At 45.1% G+C, this 19,294-nt stretch overlaps 1 non-coding gene across 1 annotated transcript; it reads left to right on the plus strand.

Annotated features, from left to right (window-relative positions):
• Positions 1-18,987: 18,987 nt before the first annotated feature.
• Positions 18,988-19,061, plus strand: Trnak-uuu (transfer RNA lysine (anticodon UUU)). The gene has a single exon. It is a non-coding gene; the product is annotated as a tRNA-Lys (tRNA).
• Positions 19,062-19,294: the final 233 nt, after the last annotated feature.

Below are 19,294 nucleotides of genomic sequence, written 5' to 3' on the forward strand. Positions count from 1 at the left end.
CAACAAAAGCAAAACAAGAATAATGGACTGTGGTCGAATTAGATCGGGTGATTCTGTGGGAATTAAATTAGGAAATGAGACACTTAAAGTAGTAAATGAGTTTTGCTATTTGGGGAGCAAAATAGCTGATGGTGGTCGAAGTGGAGAGGATGTAAAATGCAGACTGGCAATGGCAAGGAAAGCGTTTGTGAAGAAGAGAAATTTGTTAACATCGAGTATAGATTTAAGTGTCCGGAAGTCGTTCCTGAAAGTATTTGTATGGAGTGTAGCCATGTATGGAAGTGAAACGTGGACGATTAATAGTTTAGACAAGAAGAGAATAGAAGCTTTCGAAATGTGGTGCTACAGAAAAATGCTGAAGATTAGATGGGTAGGTCAGATAACTAATGAGGAGGTACTGAATAGAATGGGAGAAGAGAAATTTGTGGCAAAACTTGACTAGAAGAAGGGATCAGTTGCTAGGGCATATTGTGAGGCATCAAGGGATCACCAATTTAGAATTGGAGGGCAGCGTGGAGGGTAAAAATCGTAGAGTGAGGCCAAGAGATGAATACACTAAACAGATTCAGAAGGATGTAGGTTGCAGTAAGTACTGGGAGATGAAGAAGCGTGCACAGGACAGAGTAGCATGGAAAGCTGCATCAAACCAGTCTCTGGTTTGAAGACCACAACAACAACAACAATTTTCAAGGACATATGCTGTAGATTTATGTGACAGAACGAAGAAGGGTCAAGTAACTGATTATTTTTACGATTTGTCTTAAATGTAACAAATACAAACTATGGAATATGAAATTCTACATAGTTATAGTAATTTGTGATGCCAAGTTAAAAAATTTTCTTAACTCTTAATCCTGCATCTTCTACAGTTTGAAATTCATAAAAAGAACCGGAATTTTAATTTCAGCGTATTAGTTCATTATTCTAACTCGAAATATTAGCAATTGGTACACGAATTCCCATCAATACCACTGCAATTCTTCTTTCCCTAAGAAGTGTATCCTTAAATTCAACTCCAGCTTTATTATAATGGGTCATCGAAGAACTGCATCTCCAGAACTACAAGACCTTGTAAAAATTAATTAAATCACCTTCCCACAAAATTTCTTTATAATCTCCAAAAATCCACCAAGCCCTACCATTCACTTCATCTACCTTCATGCAGTAAAGGGTTGGTCGACTTAAGATAAAATATTATTTCCTTCCTTTATGGTCACAAAATCAAACAGTTTTGCCACCCAATTATCGATTAATTGTTTATTTGATTTTCCATCATATGTTGGCTAATCTGATTCTCACCCAGCAGGATTAGCTGTAAGAATTCCAAATTTCATCTATAATTGTGCGTGATTTGGATGTAGCCATACATAACCAATATGTATTTCATCTCTGAATTCTAGTTGGGTGATAACTATCCATTTTATCCATGTTTCATTAAGGATAAAACTTACTAAGACATTTATAAAACAACTGTTACACAAGCACGATTAAAGTCAAACAAATTGCAATTTTCATTAGTTATAGTTATTTCTAAGTCTTGAATTTTCTCGTGAAATGGAAAATATACAGTATAGTGGGATTCATAAGACATCAGTGAATAACCTCCATGGTACTAGAGGGAGCTGTAGAAGCTAAGACAGAGACTATAATACATCAACGAAATGCGTAACGACGTAGGTTGCAAGTACTGCTCCAACATGAAGTGGTTGGCACAGGGGAGGAATTAGTGACAGGCCATATCAAACCAGTCAGAAGACTGATGACTCCAAAAATAGTGTTTGTTTTTATTCAAAACGGAAGTATCTTCATTGAGACTGGATCTGCAGCTGCGATGAAAATACACTAGTGTCCAAAAGTATAGCAGCAAACCGCTTTTTCCCCGTCAGGTGTCTAATTCACGACATTATCATACAAACTGTCAACAGACGTCGTTGCGATCGTGTTCTGCATCGAAGATGGCATTCCAATCAACGGTCTACCACGCAAGCAATGACGTCAGAGTACCTATCAAGCGGGATAGTATTTGCAGGGTAGTCCCACATCCAAAGTCGCTGTGTACATAATCGAAGACGGTGGAGAAGGGCACATAGAAGACGCCTACAGATTCTCCTCTGTGGATGGCCATAGGAAGAATGGAAGCAGGAGAGTCGCAAACTGATGTGGAGGGGTGGCTTAATGTGAATCATTCTGTTTTTTCTCGGATATGGCGACGTTTGTAGAGACCGAAACTGTATCCTGACGACCAGGACAGGGCCGACTTCGTATGGCATCAGAAAGGGGGAACCCTCATTTGGCTGTAAGGGCACGACGGTACCGCCTTAGTACTGCAATACAGCTGGCATCTGATTTCGCAGCATCCCCTGCGCAGGGCGTGTCGTGCTCGCTCTCCCGATTTAAATCCCATAGTGGTTGTCTGGGGTGCGCTAAGGAGACAGGTTGCAAAAAAATGGTTCAAATGGCTCTGAGCACTATGGGACTCAACTGCTGAGGTCATTAGTCCCCTAGAACTTAGAACTAGTTAAACCTAACTAACCTAAGGACATCACAAACATCCATGCCCGAGGCAGGATTCGAACCTGCGACCGTAGCGGTCTTGCGGTTCCAGACTGCAGCGCCTTTAACCGCACGGCCACTTCGGCCGGCAGACAGGTTGCATCACGTCAGGATCCACCAACCGGTCTCAAAGGCTAGTGAGCAGCTCTGCAGGAAGAATGGTCGTTATTACCTCAAACTGAGACTGATGACATCGTTCACAGCAGCTCCCATGTTTATCAAGCCCGTACTGGTGTCAGGGGTGATCACACCCCATACTGAGAACATTAACCAGTTGTCAGAATGTGGGTACAAATCCGTTAACTTGGAAAAAAAAACCGAGGAACACTTCTATCTACTCTTATGCATGTCGCAGTTCATTACATTTTGTATTCCTTGTATTGTTTCTACACTCATGCTTATAAATTAAGGATAGTGCTGATACATGGTGAAACAACGCTCTGGTGGGCGGTTTGCTGATTTAAATCACCTTGGGATATGACCATGCTGTGCATCTGAACTGCAGCCGTTGCACGGTGGCGCTGGCAGCAATCCTCATACGCAGAGGTGTGCTGGTGCATGTCAGAGAAAGGTGCAGCGAGTAAGTGTGCAGACTTTTCCAGACGTCCTAATTCTTACTGTGTGTTGAAAATAGCTCAAAGAACCCATATTGATGACATTATGAGGGGTAGAATACTAGGGAGACTGGAGGCTAGTCAAACACATCAGCTCGTAGCACTGCCCTCCATGTGCCACAAAGTGTGATCTCAAGATTTTGTCAATGATTCCAGCAGACAGGAAACGTGTCCAGGCGCTACAGTACGGGACGTCCATAGCGTACAACCCCACAAGAAGACCATCAGTGCCAGCAGACGACCACGGAATAGTGCAGATAGCCTTGCTCGGGACCTTACTGCAGCCACTGGAACAGTAGTCTCCAGACACACAGTCTACAGACGACTGAACAGACATGGTTTACACGCCCGGAGACGTGCAAGGTGCATTCCACTTACTCCTGGTTACAGGAGAGCCCAAAAAGCCTGGAGTCAAGAACACAGTACATGGTCATTGGAAAAGTGGTCACAGGTTATGTTCACGGACGAGTCCAGGTATAGACTGAACAATGAGTCTCACTGGGTTTTCTGACGTGAACCAGGAACCAGATACCAACCCCTTAATATCACTGAAAGGGACTTGTGTGGAAGTCGTGGTTTGATGGTGTGGGTTGGGATTATGATTGGTGCACGTACACCCCTGCATGTCTTTAACAGGGGAACTGAACAGGTCAGGTGTATCGGGACGTCATTTTGCACCAGTATGTTCGCCTTTTCAGGCGTGCAATGGATCAATGGATGATAACGCTCGGCCCCACCGAGCTGCCTTCGTGGAGGAGTACCTTGAAACAGAAGATAGCAGGTGAGTGGAGTGGTCTGCCTGTTCTCCAGACCTAAACCGCATCGAGCACGCCTGGAATGCTCTCGGTCGACGTATCGCTGCACGTCTTCAAACCCCTAGGACAATTCAGGGGCTCCGACAGGAACTGGTACACGAATGGGAAGCTATTCCCCAGCAGCTGCTCCACCACCAGATCCAGAGTATGCCGACCTGTTGTGCGGCCTGTGTACGTGTGCATGGTGATCATTTCCCATATTGATTTCGGGGTACATGCGCAGGAAACAGTGGTGTTTTGTGGCACATGTGTTTCGGGGCGGTTTTCTCAACTTAGCACCAATACCGTGGACTTACAGATCTGTGTCGTGTTTGTTCCCTATGTGTCAATGTTATTAGCGCCAGTTTTGTGTAGTGCCACGTTGTGTGGCACCACATTCTGCAATTATCCGTAATTTATGAGCATGAGTGTATTTTACTATCACCTGTTGGCACTATTTTGTGGCAAAATATACGCAACCCTCCAAAATTTCCCTTCGGTATTTTAACTCTGGACACCAGTGTAATTTAATGCCGCATTTCTATGTGTTGAGTGCAATAGAATGTGAGCTACAATTATGTAAACTGAAGTGTTCGGACGTGGACGCTGCTTAAGAGTACTAGTAATATCAAATTTATTGCAAATATGGCACCTACACTAACAAGCACAATGAGGCTATACACTATTTAAATAAACACAAATGCGAAAATCTGAAATGTATGATACGCCATAGACGATTTTTTTTTGGTGCAAAGTTTCATCAACCTAAAGCATGCCAAGTCTGACTTGCTACAAAGATATTTAACGGATTGATAATACTGAGAAAGTAATTACGTACTTCCATTTGATAGCATACTTCACAATGTTCTTCGTCGAATACCGTACAATCGCCCACTGAAAATAAGGAAGAAAAACAACTGCAGGCGGTACTTGATTACGTAATCAAGAGGGGTAAATAATAGCAGGACATGGGCTGGGAGAGAGAAACAGGAGTGGAAGCGGCCTGAAAAATCTAGCAAAAGGTACAAGATGATTTCACAAAGGTACAAGATGATTTCACATTGATTATTTAATGCTCAAACACAGATTTTGAAGTCAGCTTTAAAACTGAGATACTGTTCCAGTGGCAGGTGTCAGTCTTGCCATAATTTGTTGGTTTTAAACCTTAGATTAATGTTGAAGAGGCTGCAAAAATGTAGTAGATTAAGGAGATGGAACCTGTAAAAACAGGAAGTGAGATAACTGAGCATTTCAGAAGGAAAATTAGGCAAGTATAGAATGAATCAGGAGGAAGGAATGCAATAGAAAACGAATGGAAAACTTTGACCGATGCAATACGGAAAGACTGCGAGGATCAAATAAGTAAAAAAGATCTTCTAGTAGATGTCCTTGGAGGGCACAGGATATATTGAAGTTTGTTGACAAAAGAAGAAAATGGAAATCTACCACATGATACTGGTGAGAGGGAATACGGACTACTAACAATAAGATTGAAGGAAACTGTTGTGACTCGCCGATCATTCAAAGTGCCGCCGCCAATTACGCGCGTCCTCAACATGCAGCGCTGTCTGCCAGCCATGCAGCAGCCGCGCCACGTAAGCGGCCAGCCAGCCAGCGGCCGCTAGACACGGACTCAGTGCTCATTCGAATGTTACTGTGTTCACATGTCTTGCTTTGTCAACTTGCTCAGTGACTTGTATATGTTGTGTCGTTTTGAAATATATGTGTTCAACTTGACGTTATAACAATTGGCGACGAGGATGGGATTTTTCCTTTTCATCGTTGACCCACAGGTTTCCATGGCTACTGTCGAGCAACTATTGCAAGGTCTCATTGAACAGCAAACGCTTCTAACATCAGCGATTCGCGATTTCGTCGCGGCATCAAATGCGGGGCGTGTCTCGTCGTTGTCTAAACCTCCTTTTCCTCCTTACGACGAGACGGCAGAAGACTGGTGTAGTTACGAAAAACGTCTTCGACAGCACTTCTTGGCATTACGTGTCACGGACGAGCAAACATGTAAGTCTCTCTTCCTTTCATGGATTTCACTTCAAATATATCGGTTGTTGTCGCAATTGGCTCCTTTGAAAATATCCTGCGTCCTTGTCCTTTGCTGAAATGTGCTCACTTCTGTCTTTTTTCAGAAGAAAATGCATGTGGTAGCCTCTCGTGTTGCCTTTTATCGTTGTCAAAAACAACCGCATCAATCCTATTGCGCTTGGGCTGCTGAACTTCACGGCCTCAGTCGAAAGTGTCAATTTGTTACTGACGTTCACAAAGAATCCTATGCCGATTCCATGGCGCGGGATGCTATTATCCGGTCGGCGCCCGACAAAGAAGTTCTACAACGTGCCCTTCAGTTGGCAAATCCGGCTGTAGATGAAGTCCTATCCACCGCGCAGTCTTTTGAAATTTCGCACGCCGCTGGGGCGCAAATAGAGGCGTAGGGTGACGTCGGGGAAATACAACCTCTGTGCGCTGTTGACGACGCGTGCGGTGTGTCCCCGCCGGCCGACGTGGCCGCAGTGCGCTCCCACGCGCAGCCTCGGCCTAACAATAAACAAGCCTCTAAGAAACTGCAGCAAAACCCCCTGCAACTTCCTTCCGTGGTGTTTTACGAAACATTCACGGGAGGACTGTCACCAACGTTGGGTCGTGTGTCACAATTGCAAAAAGAAGGGTCATGTGTCTGCCGTTTGCAAATCCGACCGCATACATGATGTTCATGACCGTGACGCTGATTCTGCTTCTGTGTTGTCTGTCAATTGCACTTCTTCCCTTTCAGGAAAGTTATTCCTCACTGTCCAAATCCTTGGTCGGGATGTTCGCATGCAGATGGATACCGGTTCTGCTGCCACTATAATTAATTCTCAGACGTATCTTCAGTTGGGTTCTCCACTCCTATCACCTGTCACTCGGCAATTACGGACGTACAATAAACAGAAGATTTCTGTCTTGGGACAATTTAATGCTGAGGTATCTTACAAATCCGTCGTTCGCACTGTTCCCATATTCGTGGTCGACCAGAGTAACGCAGAGAATCTTTTTGGTTTCGATGCCTTTCGCGTTTTTGGGTTCTCCATAGATGACTCCGTCAATATCGTCTCTGATGCCATTCCTTATGCTCACTTGGATTCCTTGTCGACGACATTTTCGTCCCTTTTTTCTCCTGGGTTAGGCCGTGCAAACGACTTTGAAGCTCATATCACGCCCGGCCTAAGTTTTTTCGGGAGCGGCCCATTCCTGTTGCTCTTCGTGATCGAGTAAAACGGGAGCTCGATCGTCTCGCTGCTTCAGGGGTCTTGCTTCCTGTCACTGCCAGTGAGTGGTCCTCTCCTGTCGTTGTCGTTGCTAAGCCAAATGGTGATATTAGTTTCTGTGGCGATTTTAAAGCCACTGTAAATGCTCAATGCCTCATCGACACTTACCCTATGCCCCGACCTGAAGAATTGTTCACTAAACTTGCAGGAGACCAGTATTTTTCTAAAATTGACCTGTCAGAAGCTTATCATCAGCTTCCTCTCGACGCTGCTTCCCGGTAGTTTCTGGTCCTTAACACGCCTGTCGGCCTCTATCAATACCATCGATTGCCATTCGGGGTTGCCAGCGCCCCTGCTCTCTTTCAGCGATTCTTGGAACAATTATTGTTCCCTGTCCATAGGTGTATAAATTACATGGACGACATTGTTGTCACTGGCTCCACCACTGAAGAACATCTTCAGAATCTCCGCACACTTTTTCATGTCTTAAGTGTAATATTCAGAAATCACAATTTTTTCAGGCATCTATCACGTACTTGGGGTTTCAACTCTCTTGGAATGGTATTCGTCCGCTTCAGCAAACTGTCGCTGCGATCGATGCCCTTCCTCGCCCTACATCTGTTAAGGAACTGCCGTTGCATCGCCTGTTGCATAAAAACGTGCCTTTTCACTGGTGCGCGTCATGCGATGCGGCTTTCCATAAATTGAAGACTATGCTGAAACAGGCCCCGTGCCTGGCTACTTATCGACCTGGCCAACATCTTGTTGTTGCCACGGACGTCTCTCAATACGGGGTCGGTGCAGTCCTTGCACACCGTTTTTTCTGACGGCTCTGAACAACCCATTGCTTATGCCTCCAAAACGCTCACGGATGCCCAACAAAAGTATTCTCAAATTGAAAAAGAAGATTTGGCCATTATTTATGCTCTTCATATGTTTGGTGTTTTTCTCTATGGCTCCAAATTTCATCTTGTTACGGATCACAAACCACTTGTTTCCTTGTTTCATCCATCATAGTCACTTCCCGACAAGGCTGCACACCGCCTTCAGCATTGGGCTCTTTACTTGTCTCGTTTCAATTATGAGATTCATTTCCGGCCGACGGCTCAACATGCGAATGCTGATGCACTGTCTCGCCTTCCCATGGGTCATGATCTGGCATTCGATAGGGACGAACTTTTGTGTTTCCACCTGGATGTTGTCGAGCAGCGGGTTGTGGACGGATTCCCCATCATCGGGGACCGGCTGGCGGCTACTACGGGTTCTGATCCTATCATCTCCCGGGTTTTACGCTGTATTCAGAAGGGTTGGCCAGATCGTCCGTCCGCTAAGACTTCTGACCCATTGCGGAACTACTACGCTTTGCGTTACCGCCTCACGGCTAGGAATGGTGTTATCCTCCTTTCCACCGACAATGCTTCGCCGCGTGTTGTGGTACCTGCGTCTTTGCGTGCTTCGGTCTTGCGCCTCCTTCACCAAGGGCACTGGGGTGTCTCTCGCACAAAATCTCTGGCGCGCCGTCATGTGTACTGGCCTGGCATCGACTCTGAAGTAGCACACATGGTCGCTGCCTGCGGCCCTTGCGCGTCACAGGCCGCCGCCCCGAAGTCATCTTTGTCACCGTGGCCTTCGCCTGAGACGCCCTGGGACCTTCGCGGGACCTTTTTTAGGTACTTATTGGCTCCTCGGAATTGACGCCTACTCTAACTTCCCTTTCTTTGTCCGTTGCACGTCGCCTGTCACCGCGGTAACCACAAGTGCTCTCGCCCGCATTTTTTCTTTGGAAGGCCTTCCCTCTACTCTTGTTACTGATAATGGTCCGCAATTTGCCTCTTCCGAATTTGCGAATTTTGGTGCTCGTCACGGCGTTATGCATGTCACGGCCCCTCCGTTCCATCCACAATCAAACGATGAGGCTGAACGACAGGTCCACACATTAAGGCTCAGATGCGGAAACTCCTGACTTCTTCTGCTGCTGATGATGCACTTCTCCAGTTTCTGGCTTCTTACCGTTACTCCCCCATGGGCGACCGCAGCCCGGCTGAGCTCTTACATGGCCGACAGCCCCGCACGCTACTTCATCTTTTGCGGCCTTCCACCTCACGGCGACGGGTGCCTTCGCTTGGCCGGTTCACCGCTGACGACCTCGTCTGGGTACGGGGATATGGCAGGCGGCCAAAATCGAGTCCGGGCCGCATCTTACGACACCGTGGCCGACGCCTGTATGAAATCCAGACGGACACGGGTGTTGCAGTGCGTCATTCGGACCAGCTTCGGCCTCGTGTGCGGCAACGCCTGTTCCGAATGCCGCTACACCACCTTTGGCTCTACCTGACGCTCGGAATCTTGGCATCTCTCATTACTCAGAACGCAGCCCTCTCACCGTCATCTCGGTGCCAGCACAAGAACGGACGCCACCAGGAGACGTGCCCATGCAGGAACCGGATGACTATCATCTGTCGGAGCCAATCTACTCACCTCCTTCTCCTACGGACGCCGACACGTCGCCCGTGTCTCCTGTTATATCAACTGGACTCGCCGCAACAGGCAGATTGGTGCACGGGGCCCCAGCAGATTCGACCCCTACGTCTCCTGTCATCTTGACCCGTTATCATCGGGGACACTTCCGTCCGTACGGGAAGCCTCCTCCTCGAGACTTTACGGCCAGTCAAACAACTCCTATGGAAGTTAGCAATTTACAGGCCACCTCCATCGGGACCAGTGCAAAAATTTCAAAGGGGAGAAAAGTGTTGTGACTCGCCGATCATTCAAAGCGCCGCCGCGCAATTACGCCCGTCCTCTACATGCGGCGCTGTCTGCCAGCCATGAAGCAGCCGCGTCACCTAAGCGGCCAGCCAGCCAGCGGCCGCTAGAATTGGACTTAGTGCTCATTCGAATGTTACCGTGTTCACATGTCTTGCTTGTCAACTTGCTCTGTGACTTATATGTCGTTTTGAAATATGTGTTCAACTTGACGTTATAACAGAAACTGCAAAATGGCAACACAGGAATGGACAGAACACAAATGCATGGCTACAGAAGCATGCATAGTTAGAGGAAAGAGAAATGCCACGTCCAGGAAAATTAAGAGATCCGTATGGAAAAGAAAAAACAGCTGTGTAAACGTCAAGGGATGAGACTGCAAGCGACTATAAAACGAACAAAGGAAAGCAGGAAGATGAAAGGATTAGACAGAAGGCCAATACAGGGGAAATGTACGTGACGGCAAAATAGACAGGGAAGACAGAGATGGGATGGTATGTATGATGCAGCGAGAAGGATTTGACATAGCACTGAAAGACCAATGTCGAAACAAGGCCCTTCGAGATGAAAACATACATACTTTCTGATATCGCTGAGAGAGCCATCCATGACAAACTATTCATCAGGTGTGCTAGAGATATGAGGCAGGCGAAATAGACCCAGATTTACAGATGAAAGTAACAAATAAAAAAGGCAACGGAGGCAGATTCTGACAGGTGAATATTACCGAACCATCTGTTACCTAAGTCATGGTTTGCGTGATACTGACGCGGATTATTTATCAAAGAATGAGAAAACTGGTAACAGGCGATCTCGTGAAAGACCAGATCGGGAATACGCGAGGGAGCACTGACACATAGACATACAAAATAAAATAAATGTCGTCGGGTAGACCGTTCGCCGGGTGCAAGTCTTTCGATTTGAAGCCACTTCGGCGACTTGCGCGTCGATGGGGATGAAATGATGATGATTGGGACAACACAACACCCAGTTCCTGAGCGGAGAAAATCTCCGACCCAGCCGGGAATCGAACCGGGGCCCTTAGGATTGACATTCCGTCGCGCTAACCACTCAGCTACCGGGGGCGTACACATAAACTCATTATAGAAGGTAAGTTAAAGAAGTCAACCTATTTTATCAGTTTGTAGAGTGAGAGAAAACTTCTGAAAATGTTGACTGGAGTACACTCTTTGAAGGTATCAGGAATATGATACATGGAGTGAAAGATTATCTACAACTTGCTATGATCTCAGACGGTTATTATAAGTATTGAGGACACGGAAGGGAAACAGTGGTTGAGAAGGGAGTGAGACAGGTTTGTAGCATCCCATGCTATTCAGTATGTGCATTGAGCAAGCTCTAGAGGAAACCAAGGAAACATTTGTAAAGGGAATTGAAGTTCAGGGAGAAGATCTAAAATTTTCGAAGTTAGCCGATAACGTTGTGATTCTGTGAGAGACTGCAAAGAGCAGTCCATCGAAATGGGTAATATCGTGAAAAGATAATATGAAATGAACATTAGTAATATTGATATAAAGGTTATGGAATGTTGTTGAATTAAATCAGGCGGTGCTGAACGAGATAGATTAGGAAATTAGAAACTAAAAGTAGTTGACGAGTTATTTATTTGGACGGGAAAACAATTGCCTTTGGATGAAGTAAGGAGAATGTAAAATGCAGACTTAAATATCCTCAACATTTCGCGGCCCTGTCAGCAACTGTATAAATATTAATTTTAATTTTAATAATGAACAGCCTCACTTGCACCGTTTACCTAGAATTTACCTATGTTTCAGTCGGGATAACCCAACCTTTTTCAGAAAAACAGTAGCTACCGTTCGTCCATAGTGGATATCGTCAAGATAAAACTACAAATCCAGAAATTATCATGAGATTGTAAAAATTTATCTGAAACTTTCTCGGCCCCAATTCGCGACCGCGATGCAGCAGCCACGAGTGCTGTACTGGAACTGACCGTAGCGTCATGCGGCCCGCCTAGTCGGACACAATACCTTACGGTGTCCACTATGGACAAACTGTAGTTACAGTTATTCTGAAGAAGATTGGGTTATTCCGACTGAAACCTAGATAAATTCTATGTAAACGGTGCAACTGAGCCCGTTGATTACTAAAATTTAAAAAAAATGCAGACTGGTTAAAGTAAGAACAACGTTTCTGAAATAGAGAAACTTGTTAACATCTAGTATAAAACTGAGCGTTAGGAATTATTTCTGAGGGTTGTTGCCTATAGTGTGGCGTTGTACGGAAGAGAAACGCGGACGATAAGCAGTTCAGACAAGGAGAAATTTCTCTGAAATGAGGTGCTATAGAACAGTGCTGCAGATTATGTGGGCAGTCGGTCAACTAATGGGGAGATAAGGAATCGGATTGTGGAGAACCTGATGCGTCAAGGAATCATTCATTTCTTAATGGAGGGAAGCAAGGGGGTCAGAGTTATAGAGAGAGACCAACGGATGAATGTGGAAAGGTTCAAGAGGACGTAGGTTACAGTAGTTAGAGATTGAGACACTTGCACTAGAGTGGAGAGCTTCGGACTGAAGCCCACATCAATAACCATAAATCACACATGGGTATTTATAGTTGCACGTACTTTTACCTTAGTTATTATTATGGAAACATTGTCACATTTATTTGTTTGTGTAGAGTTATCAGTACTAACAGATAAACAACACTGCTTGATACAGCTACAGAAATCAATGTGGACGTACGAAGAAACCATCCGTTACGGCAGTGCGGCGAATTTCGACTTTAATAGGCTGTGGTGGCAGACGACCGCCGCGAGTGCCTTTGCCTGCAGCGCCTGTCGTGGGCTCGTGACCATATTGGTTGGACCCTGGGCGACGGTATACCCGGAGCCTGGTGAGATGAGTCCCGATTTCAGTTAGTAGGAGCTGATGGTAGGGGATGCGTGTGGCGTAGAACTCCCGAAATGCTTCACCCAAATTGTCAATAAGGCACTGTGCAAGCTGATGTTGGCTACTGAATGTGTGGACTGTGTTTCCTTGAAATGGACTGGTTCTTGTGGTCCTAATGAACGTATCATTGGCAGGGTATGGTTTTGGTCGGGAACTTGGAGACCAAATAAAGATGGAATTCTTATGGATGACAATGGGCGATATTATCGGGCCACAACTGTTCGCAATTGGTTTGAAGAACATCCTGGACAATTCAAGCAAATAGTTTAGATGCACAGAATTCTCAGCATGAATACTATCGAGCATTTTATCGAACGTAATCGACCCGTCAATGCGTGTACAAAATCCAGAGCCGACAACTATTTCACTTATGGGTGGCTATTGAGGTCGTATGGCTCCGTATTTCTGCTGGGGACTTCCAACGACTTTTTGAGTCCAGTCCCGAGTTACTGTACTACGCCGGGCAAAATGGAGTCAGACACTGTGTTCGGAAGTATCTCACGAGTTTTATCAGTTCAGAATATTTATACTTTTATGGTACCTAAGCTCAGTGCAATGTTTTTCTACTTCCTAGTATAGAAATGGTTCAAATGGCTCTGAGCACTATGGACTTAACTTCTGAGGTCATCAGTCCCCTAGAACTTAGAACTTCTGAAACCTAACTAACCTAAGGACACACCCATGCCCGAGGCAGGATTCGAACCTGCGACCGTAGCGGTCGCGCGGTTCCAGACTGTAGCGCCTAGAACCGCTCGGCCACCCCGGCCGGTTCCTAGTATAGAAATCACGACAATACGTACATCTTTTTAAAACGTATATTATATATGCTCTGATTACTTCGAAGGCAAATCTATATTCCGGAATAAATTTCTAATTAAAATTTTTATATTACGTGAGCTAATATGGATGTTGTAAATAAATGAAATGGATGTTATAAATAAATAATGAAACATCCATGAAATACGGCTAGAAACCCCTTAATTATATCTATGGTGTACGGGTTTACTCTCCACGTGGTAAGTGTCGTTCTCGGTATCTGTGGAAGTAGCTATTATTCTACTTTTCACAGTGGACCAAAACCTTTTGATTCTTCCAGAATGAGAATTTCACTCTGCAGGGGAGTGTGCGCAGTTATGAAACTTCTTGGCAGATTAAAACTGTGTGCCGGACCGAGACTCGAACTCGGGACCCTTACCTTTCGCAGGCAAGTGCTCTGCCATCTTAACTATCCAATCAAGACTCACGCCCCGTCCTCACAGCTTTACTTTTGCCTCATTCTGGAAACATCCCCCAGGCTGTGGTTAAGCCATGTCTGCGCAATATGCTTGCTTTCAGGAGTGCAAGTTCTGCAAGGTTCGCAGGAGAGCTCGTGTAAAGTTTGGAAGGTAGGAGACGGCGTACTGGCAGAAGTAAAGCTGTGAGGACGGGGTATGAGTAGTTCTTGTGTAGCTCAGATGGTAGAACATTTGCCCGCGAAAGGAAAAGGTCCCGAGCTTGAGTCTCGATCTGGCACAGAGTTTCAATCTGCCAGGAAGTTTCATATCTTTTATTCTTGCTGAACTTTACAACAGAGGGCTTCGTTTCTTATAAAACCCCTTCAAGCTGGTGTGTGTGTGGGGAGGGTGGGGAGGGGGGGGGGGGGAAGTCGTGAGAACGGATTATGAGTCGTGCTTGTACATTCGTAGTTCAATCGGTAGACTACTCGCCCGCCAATCGCAACGATCCCATGTTCGAGTCCCAGTCCAGCGACAGTTTAAATCTGCGGTAAAACTTCAGGTAAAGTTGTGGAACGATTCTAACAATTCTCATCTTGGGCAGTGCTTCGTCTTGGAAGACTGTGGATCATACACTTATTCCGTTCGGCAAGAAGAGCTCGCAACTCTGGAGCGCCAGAGTATCTCAGTGTGTCGCTGCGGCTGCAGGTGGTTGCCTCCTCCCTCCACTCCCCTGCCCTCTCACGGGCCAGCCGGCTGATTGCTTTCCTTGATGAGAAGCCGGCGGCCCCAGGCCGCTCCCCGCCCGGACGCCGGACACTGGGCACCGCAAGCTTTCATTTAGCGTCGCTCAGCCCTGCTCACTTCCAGCAGGCCGCGGCGGCGGCGGTGGAGATGGCGGTGTCGCAGCCGTCTCTCTCTCTCCGGTGTCATTCCTCAGTTACCCAGCTGGGGACCGGCCACATAATGGGAAATTGTTCTCCGTAGCTTCCTTCCGACACGCTAGGATCTATGTGCCAAAGTCTCTCTCTCTCTCTTCCCCCCTCTGTGTGTGTGAGAGAGAGAGCTTTACAATAAGCAGAATATAGGGTTGAAGCTAACTATAACATTTGGGCTGCATTGAAAAGGTACTGATATAATTAATCAACCTTAAATAGAATAAAAATGGAAATATTGCACTCAGTTTCGACCTCTCTCTCTCTCTCTCTCTCCCTCACACACACACACACACACACACACACACACACACACACACACACACGCACAGAGGGGGAAAGTGAGTGAGAGAGAGAGAGAGAGAGAGAGAGAGAGAGAGAGAGAGAGAGAGGGAGAGAGAGGGAGGAGGGGGGGTAGAGTGCTCTTGTGTGTCAGCACTGGCACAACAACACAACAGGTAGTCTTGTCAAATGTGAATGTTTCTCAAGAAGAAATAATAAAGTGGTTACCTTCACCAGATACAGAAGCAGCACCTCAACATGCGGAAGTGTGATGTGTTATCGCTGACAAGGTAAGTTCGTGACCTCGAATACTCAGAACTGTAAGAAAGTATGCCTAGCAAGATAAGTCCCTCACCAAAACAGCAGTGGTGTGAGCCATTCGCGTGCAAAACTGCGCATTTTAACCACAAGAGACGTTTGAACGATCAACTATTCAAAGTTCAATAGAGGAACTCTGGTAACAGGAAGAAATCAAACATCTGTTTAACAGGCCCAAAAGCATATTTTAATGTAGTGCCTTATTACAACATCTCCTTCTGCTTAAAATAATTACTCTATATGAACAACAAATTTTTCTACTGCCCTGATAGTGTTGCACAGTTATTCAGTCTTCAGAGTGTAGATGTGGGATTCCAGTGAAGTTATCGCAGCAAAGTGGAGTGGAATGAAATACTGCGCACAAATGACTAAAGCCATTTTTCCTGCCTTTGAACGGAAATTCTGCATTCAAGCAATACAGTATCACACGCCACTTTCATTACGTCTTCAAACTATGGTATTGGATTGTTTGGATGCATAAATGATGTTGCAGGTGAGATGTTGGACTATAGTCACATGTGTACTTAGTTCTCTTCCATTTTGCCTCGATCTCTTCACTAATATCCCACACCTGCACTCTGAAAACTGGATAGCTGTGCAGCTCTACCACATCAGTAGAAAAGGTATGTTGTTTGAGAGCTTAATTACTTTAAGCAGATGGAAATGGAGCAGAAAGTCACGACATCGTAATATATGTGTTCTTGTCCTGTTTCTTCGAGTTTTTGGTTTCATTGTGTTACCAAAGTTCCTCTCTTAATTTCTGAATGGCTGATCATTCAAATGGCTCTTGCGGTAAGATGCGCAGCTTTCCATGGCAGTGGTTCATACCATTCGTTTTGGAATGGAGGTATGGTCACCTACACACCTGACGTAGGTTGGAGCAGCTTCTTCTTTACCGTCAGCCTTACTGAACGGATGGTTTTTCGAAAACAAACAATTTAAATTCTCCACATCCATTGTGACTATCAGTAAAAATTACAATAACAATAGTACCACGGCTCAGTCTTCTCAGCCTTTACAGTCGCAGCGTATCAAAACACTATGGTTTGTCCTGTGGCACAGCCAGTGACACCTCCACCACAGAAAGCTCAGCTTGTCAATCGTGGTCAACCAAATTATAACATGGAAAGAAGATATGATAATAGATATCCCACTGGTTCTATGGTAATTGGACAGAACACCAGCAGGATAATCACTATAATATTCATTGAAATCCCCAATTGGGAAACCACAGTCAACGAAACATGGGTAATGCTATCCATCAAGAAGATCCAGAACAAAACTAAACAACTGATATCAACTGGCGAACATAAAATCCCAATCTCAATATTAATGACGTAGCGGAAGAGCCCTACCCGGAAAAAACAAGTACACAAAATTAAATTCAGCTGCATTACGCCCTTTAATATTTGGTCATGATACGAAGTGGGGGCAAAGTAACTAATTCAGTAAATTCATTGAGATATAACAATGACACGGATATTAGGTAGAAATTAACTACTGAACACAACAAACATGGTAATCATACCAAAGTAATGGTTCAAGCTATTGCGCACACTATTGTAGGGAAGTCCCAATTACAATTTACACCATGATCATAGCAAAGAAATAGTTCAAGCTACCGTACATGCTACTATAGGGAAAGTGCAAATTACAATTGATTGCTCTGAACACAGGCGCTATGACGAATATTTTGTCAGCCAATTTGTTTAGTAAGATTCGTTGGATTACAAAAGTACGAACGTTCCTTGTACAGAATTTTAAAATTTTCTTTATCAGTTTACGAAATGTCAAAATGCCATGCAAGCTGAAGTTGTAATAGGAAATAGAATGATAATATACCCATTGCTAATTGTAAGTGGAATAATAGTCGAATGCATATTTGGCACAGAACTATTAAGGAGACAGAAGCAATAATTTTATTCTCCCCAAGGAAATGCTTTCTGAACAACGAGGGAAAAATATTGTTGTTGACTTCATAAAAACAAAGACTGAGCATGGTAAGTAGTGCCTAGGCTTAAAGGCAAATTTCATTGAAACGAAATCTGCATACACCAGTAGTACATCTCCCCACTGCAATTAGGTTGAGAATAATGAAACTTAAACTAAGGATAACACTACACAGTCTACAACCATTGACTCCAGCAACAGGCAGAATTAAAAGATTTGCTTTTAAACTGTGTACACGTTTTTGAGAAAATACCAGGAGTTATTAGTATGCACCCCCATGGGATATGCTGTCAGAATACATCCCAATCCCATGGATCGAACGAGTGATAGTAGCAAAGGAACAACGGCAAATGCTTCAATGGAAAATTATAGAACCCTCTATGGCGCTATAATGTAGCCACTTACTAGTGGTGGCAAAGTCTGGTTGAAATGCCTGCTCTGCGTTAAATGAAATGGTTATTAACAAAATCATTCCTGTCTGCACTAGACCAGAGAATTTAGATGAGAGTTTTATGACATTAAATATCTTTGCACCATCGAGTTGATAGATTCACAGTGGCAGGTGCTACTGTCAAAAGAATCCAGAAAATACACTGCTTTCTTCTTTGGTGTGAATAACTAACAATTCTGTGCATTGTCATTCGGACTGAATATAAGTTGAGGTGTATTTATTGCTGCTTTGGAGACAGTCATACTAGATAAGGCAACTTTTTACGATGGTGATCTGTTCTACAAGGGCAGTGCATTTAAACTTACTGAAAAGGACATCACAGTAATTTTCAGAAGCAGGAGTGCCTGCAAACGTACAGTAGTCAAAATTTCTGAGAGACAAGATTAAATTACGAGGCCATATAATTTCATATATGGAGACAGTAACTGTTCTCGGTAGAAGAGAAACCATTGATGACTGTGCAGCTTCTCTAGAATAAATGATAATTAATTGAAACCCACAGCTGCCGACAGGTGTTGTTGACATACCTTGATGGGGACATCTGAAAACTTGTGCCCCGACCGAGACTCGAACGCGGGATCGCCTGCTTACATGGCAGACGTTCTATCCATCTGAGCCACCGGGGACACAGATGATGAGCGCGACTGCAGGGACTTATCCCTTGCACGCTTCCCATGAGACCCACATTCCCAGCTGTCCACATTCTACATACGTAATGCTTGTAATAGAGTGCGCACAGGTTGCCCGAACTCTTACGGGAATCGTCAACTTAAGTGGGCGCGAGTAACGAGTGGAAGGGCAAAGTATCTACTAGGATACTAGGAACATTACGTATGTAGAATGTGGACAGTTGTGAATGTGGGTCTCACGGGAAGCGTGCAAGGGATAAGTCCCTGCAGCCGCCTTGTTCGTCTGTGTCCTCGGTGGCTCAGCTGGATAGAGCGTCTGCCATTTAAGCAGGAGATCCCGGGTTCGAGTCCCGGTCGGGGTACACATTTTCAGCTATGCCCATCAAGATATGTAAACAACACCTGTCCGAAGCTGAGGGTTTCAATTAATTATCATTTATTCCAGAGAGGCTGCATGGTCGTCACTGATCTTTCGAGAACAGTTACTATTACTATATATCGTTAAATGGCTACCCGGCCATTGACCTTCGTCTGTGCGAGTGCGCACAGGTAACCCGAACTCTTACGGGAATCGTGAACTTAAGTGGGCGCGTGG

The sequence above is a fragment of the Schistocerca serialis genome, chromosome 5 (assembly GCF_023864345.2).
Source record: "Schistocerca serialis cubense isolate TAMUIC-IGC-003099 chromosome 5, iqSchSeri2.2, whole genome shotgun sequence".
Classification (NCBI taxonomy): domain Eukaryota; kingdom Metazoa; phylum Arthropoda; class Insecta; order Orthoptera; family Acrididae; genus Schistocerca; species Schistocerca serialis.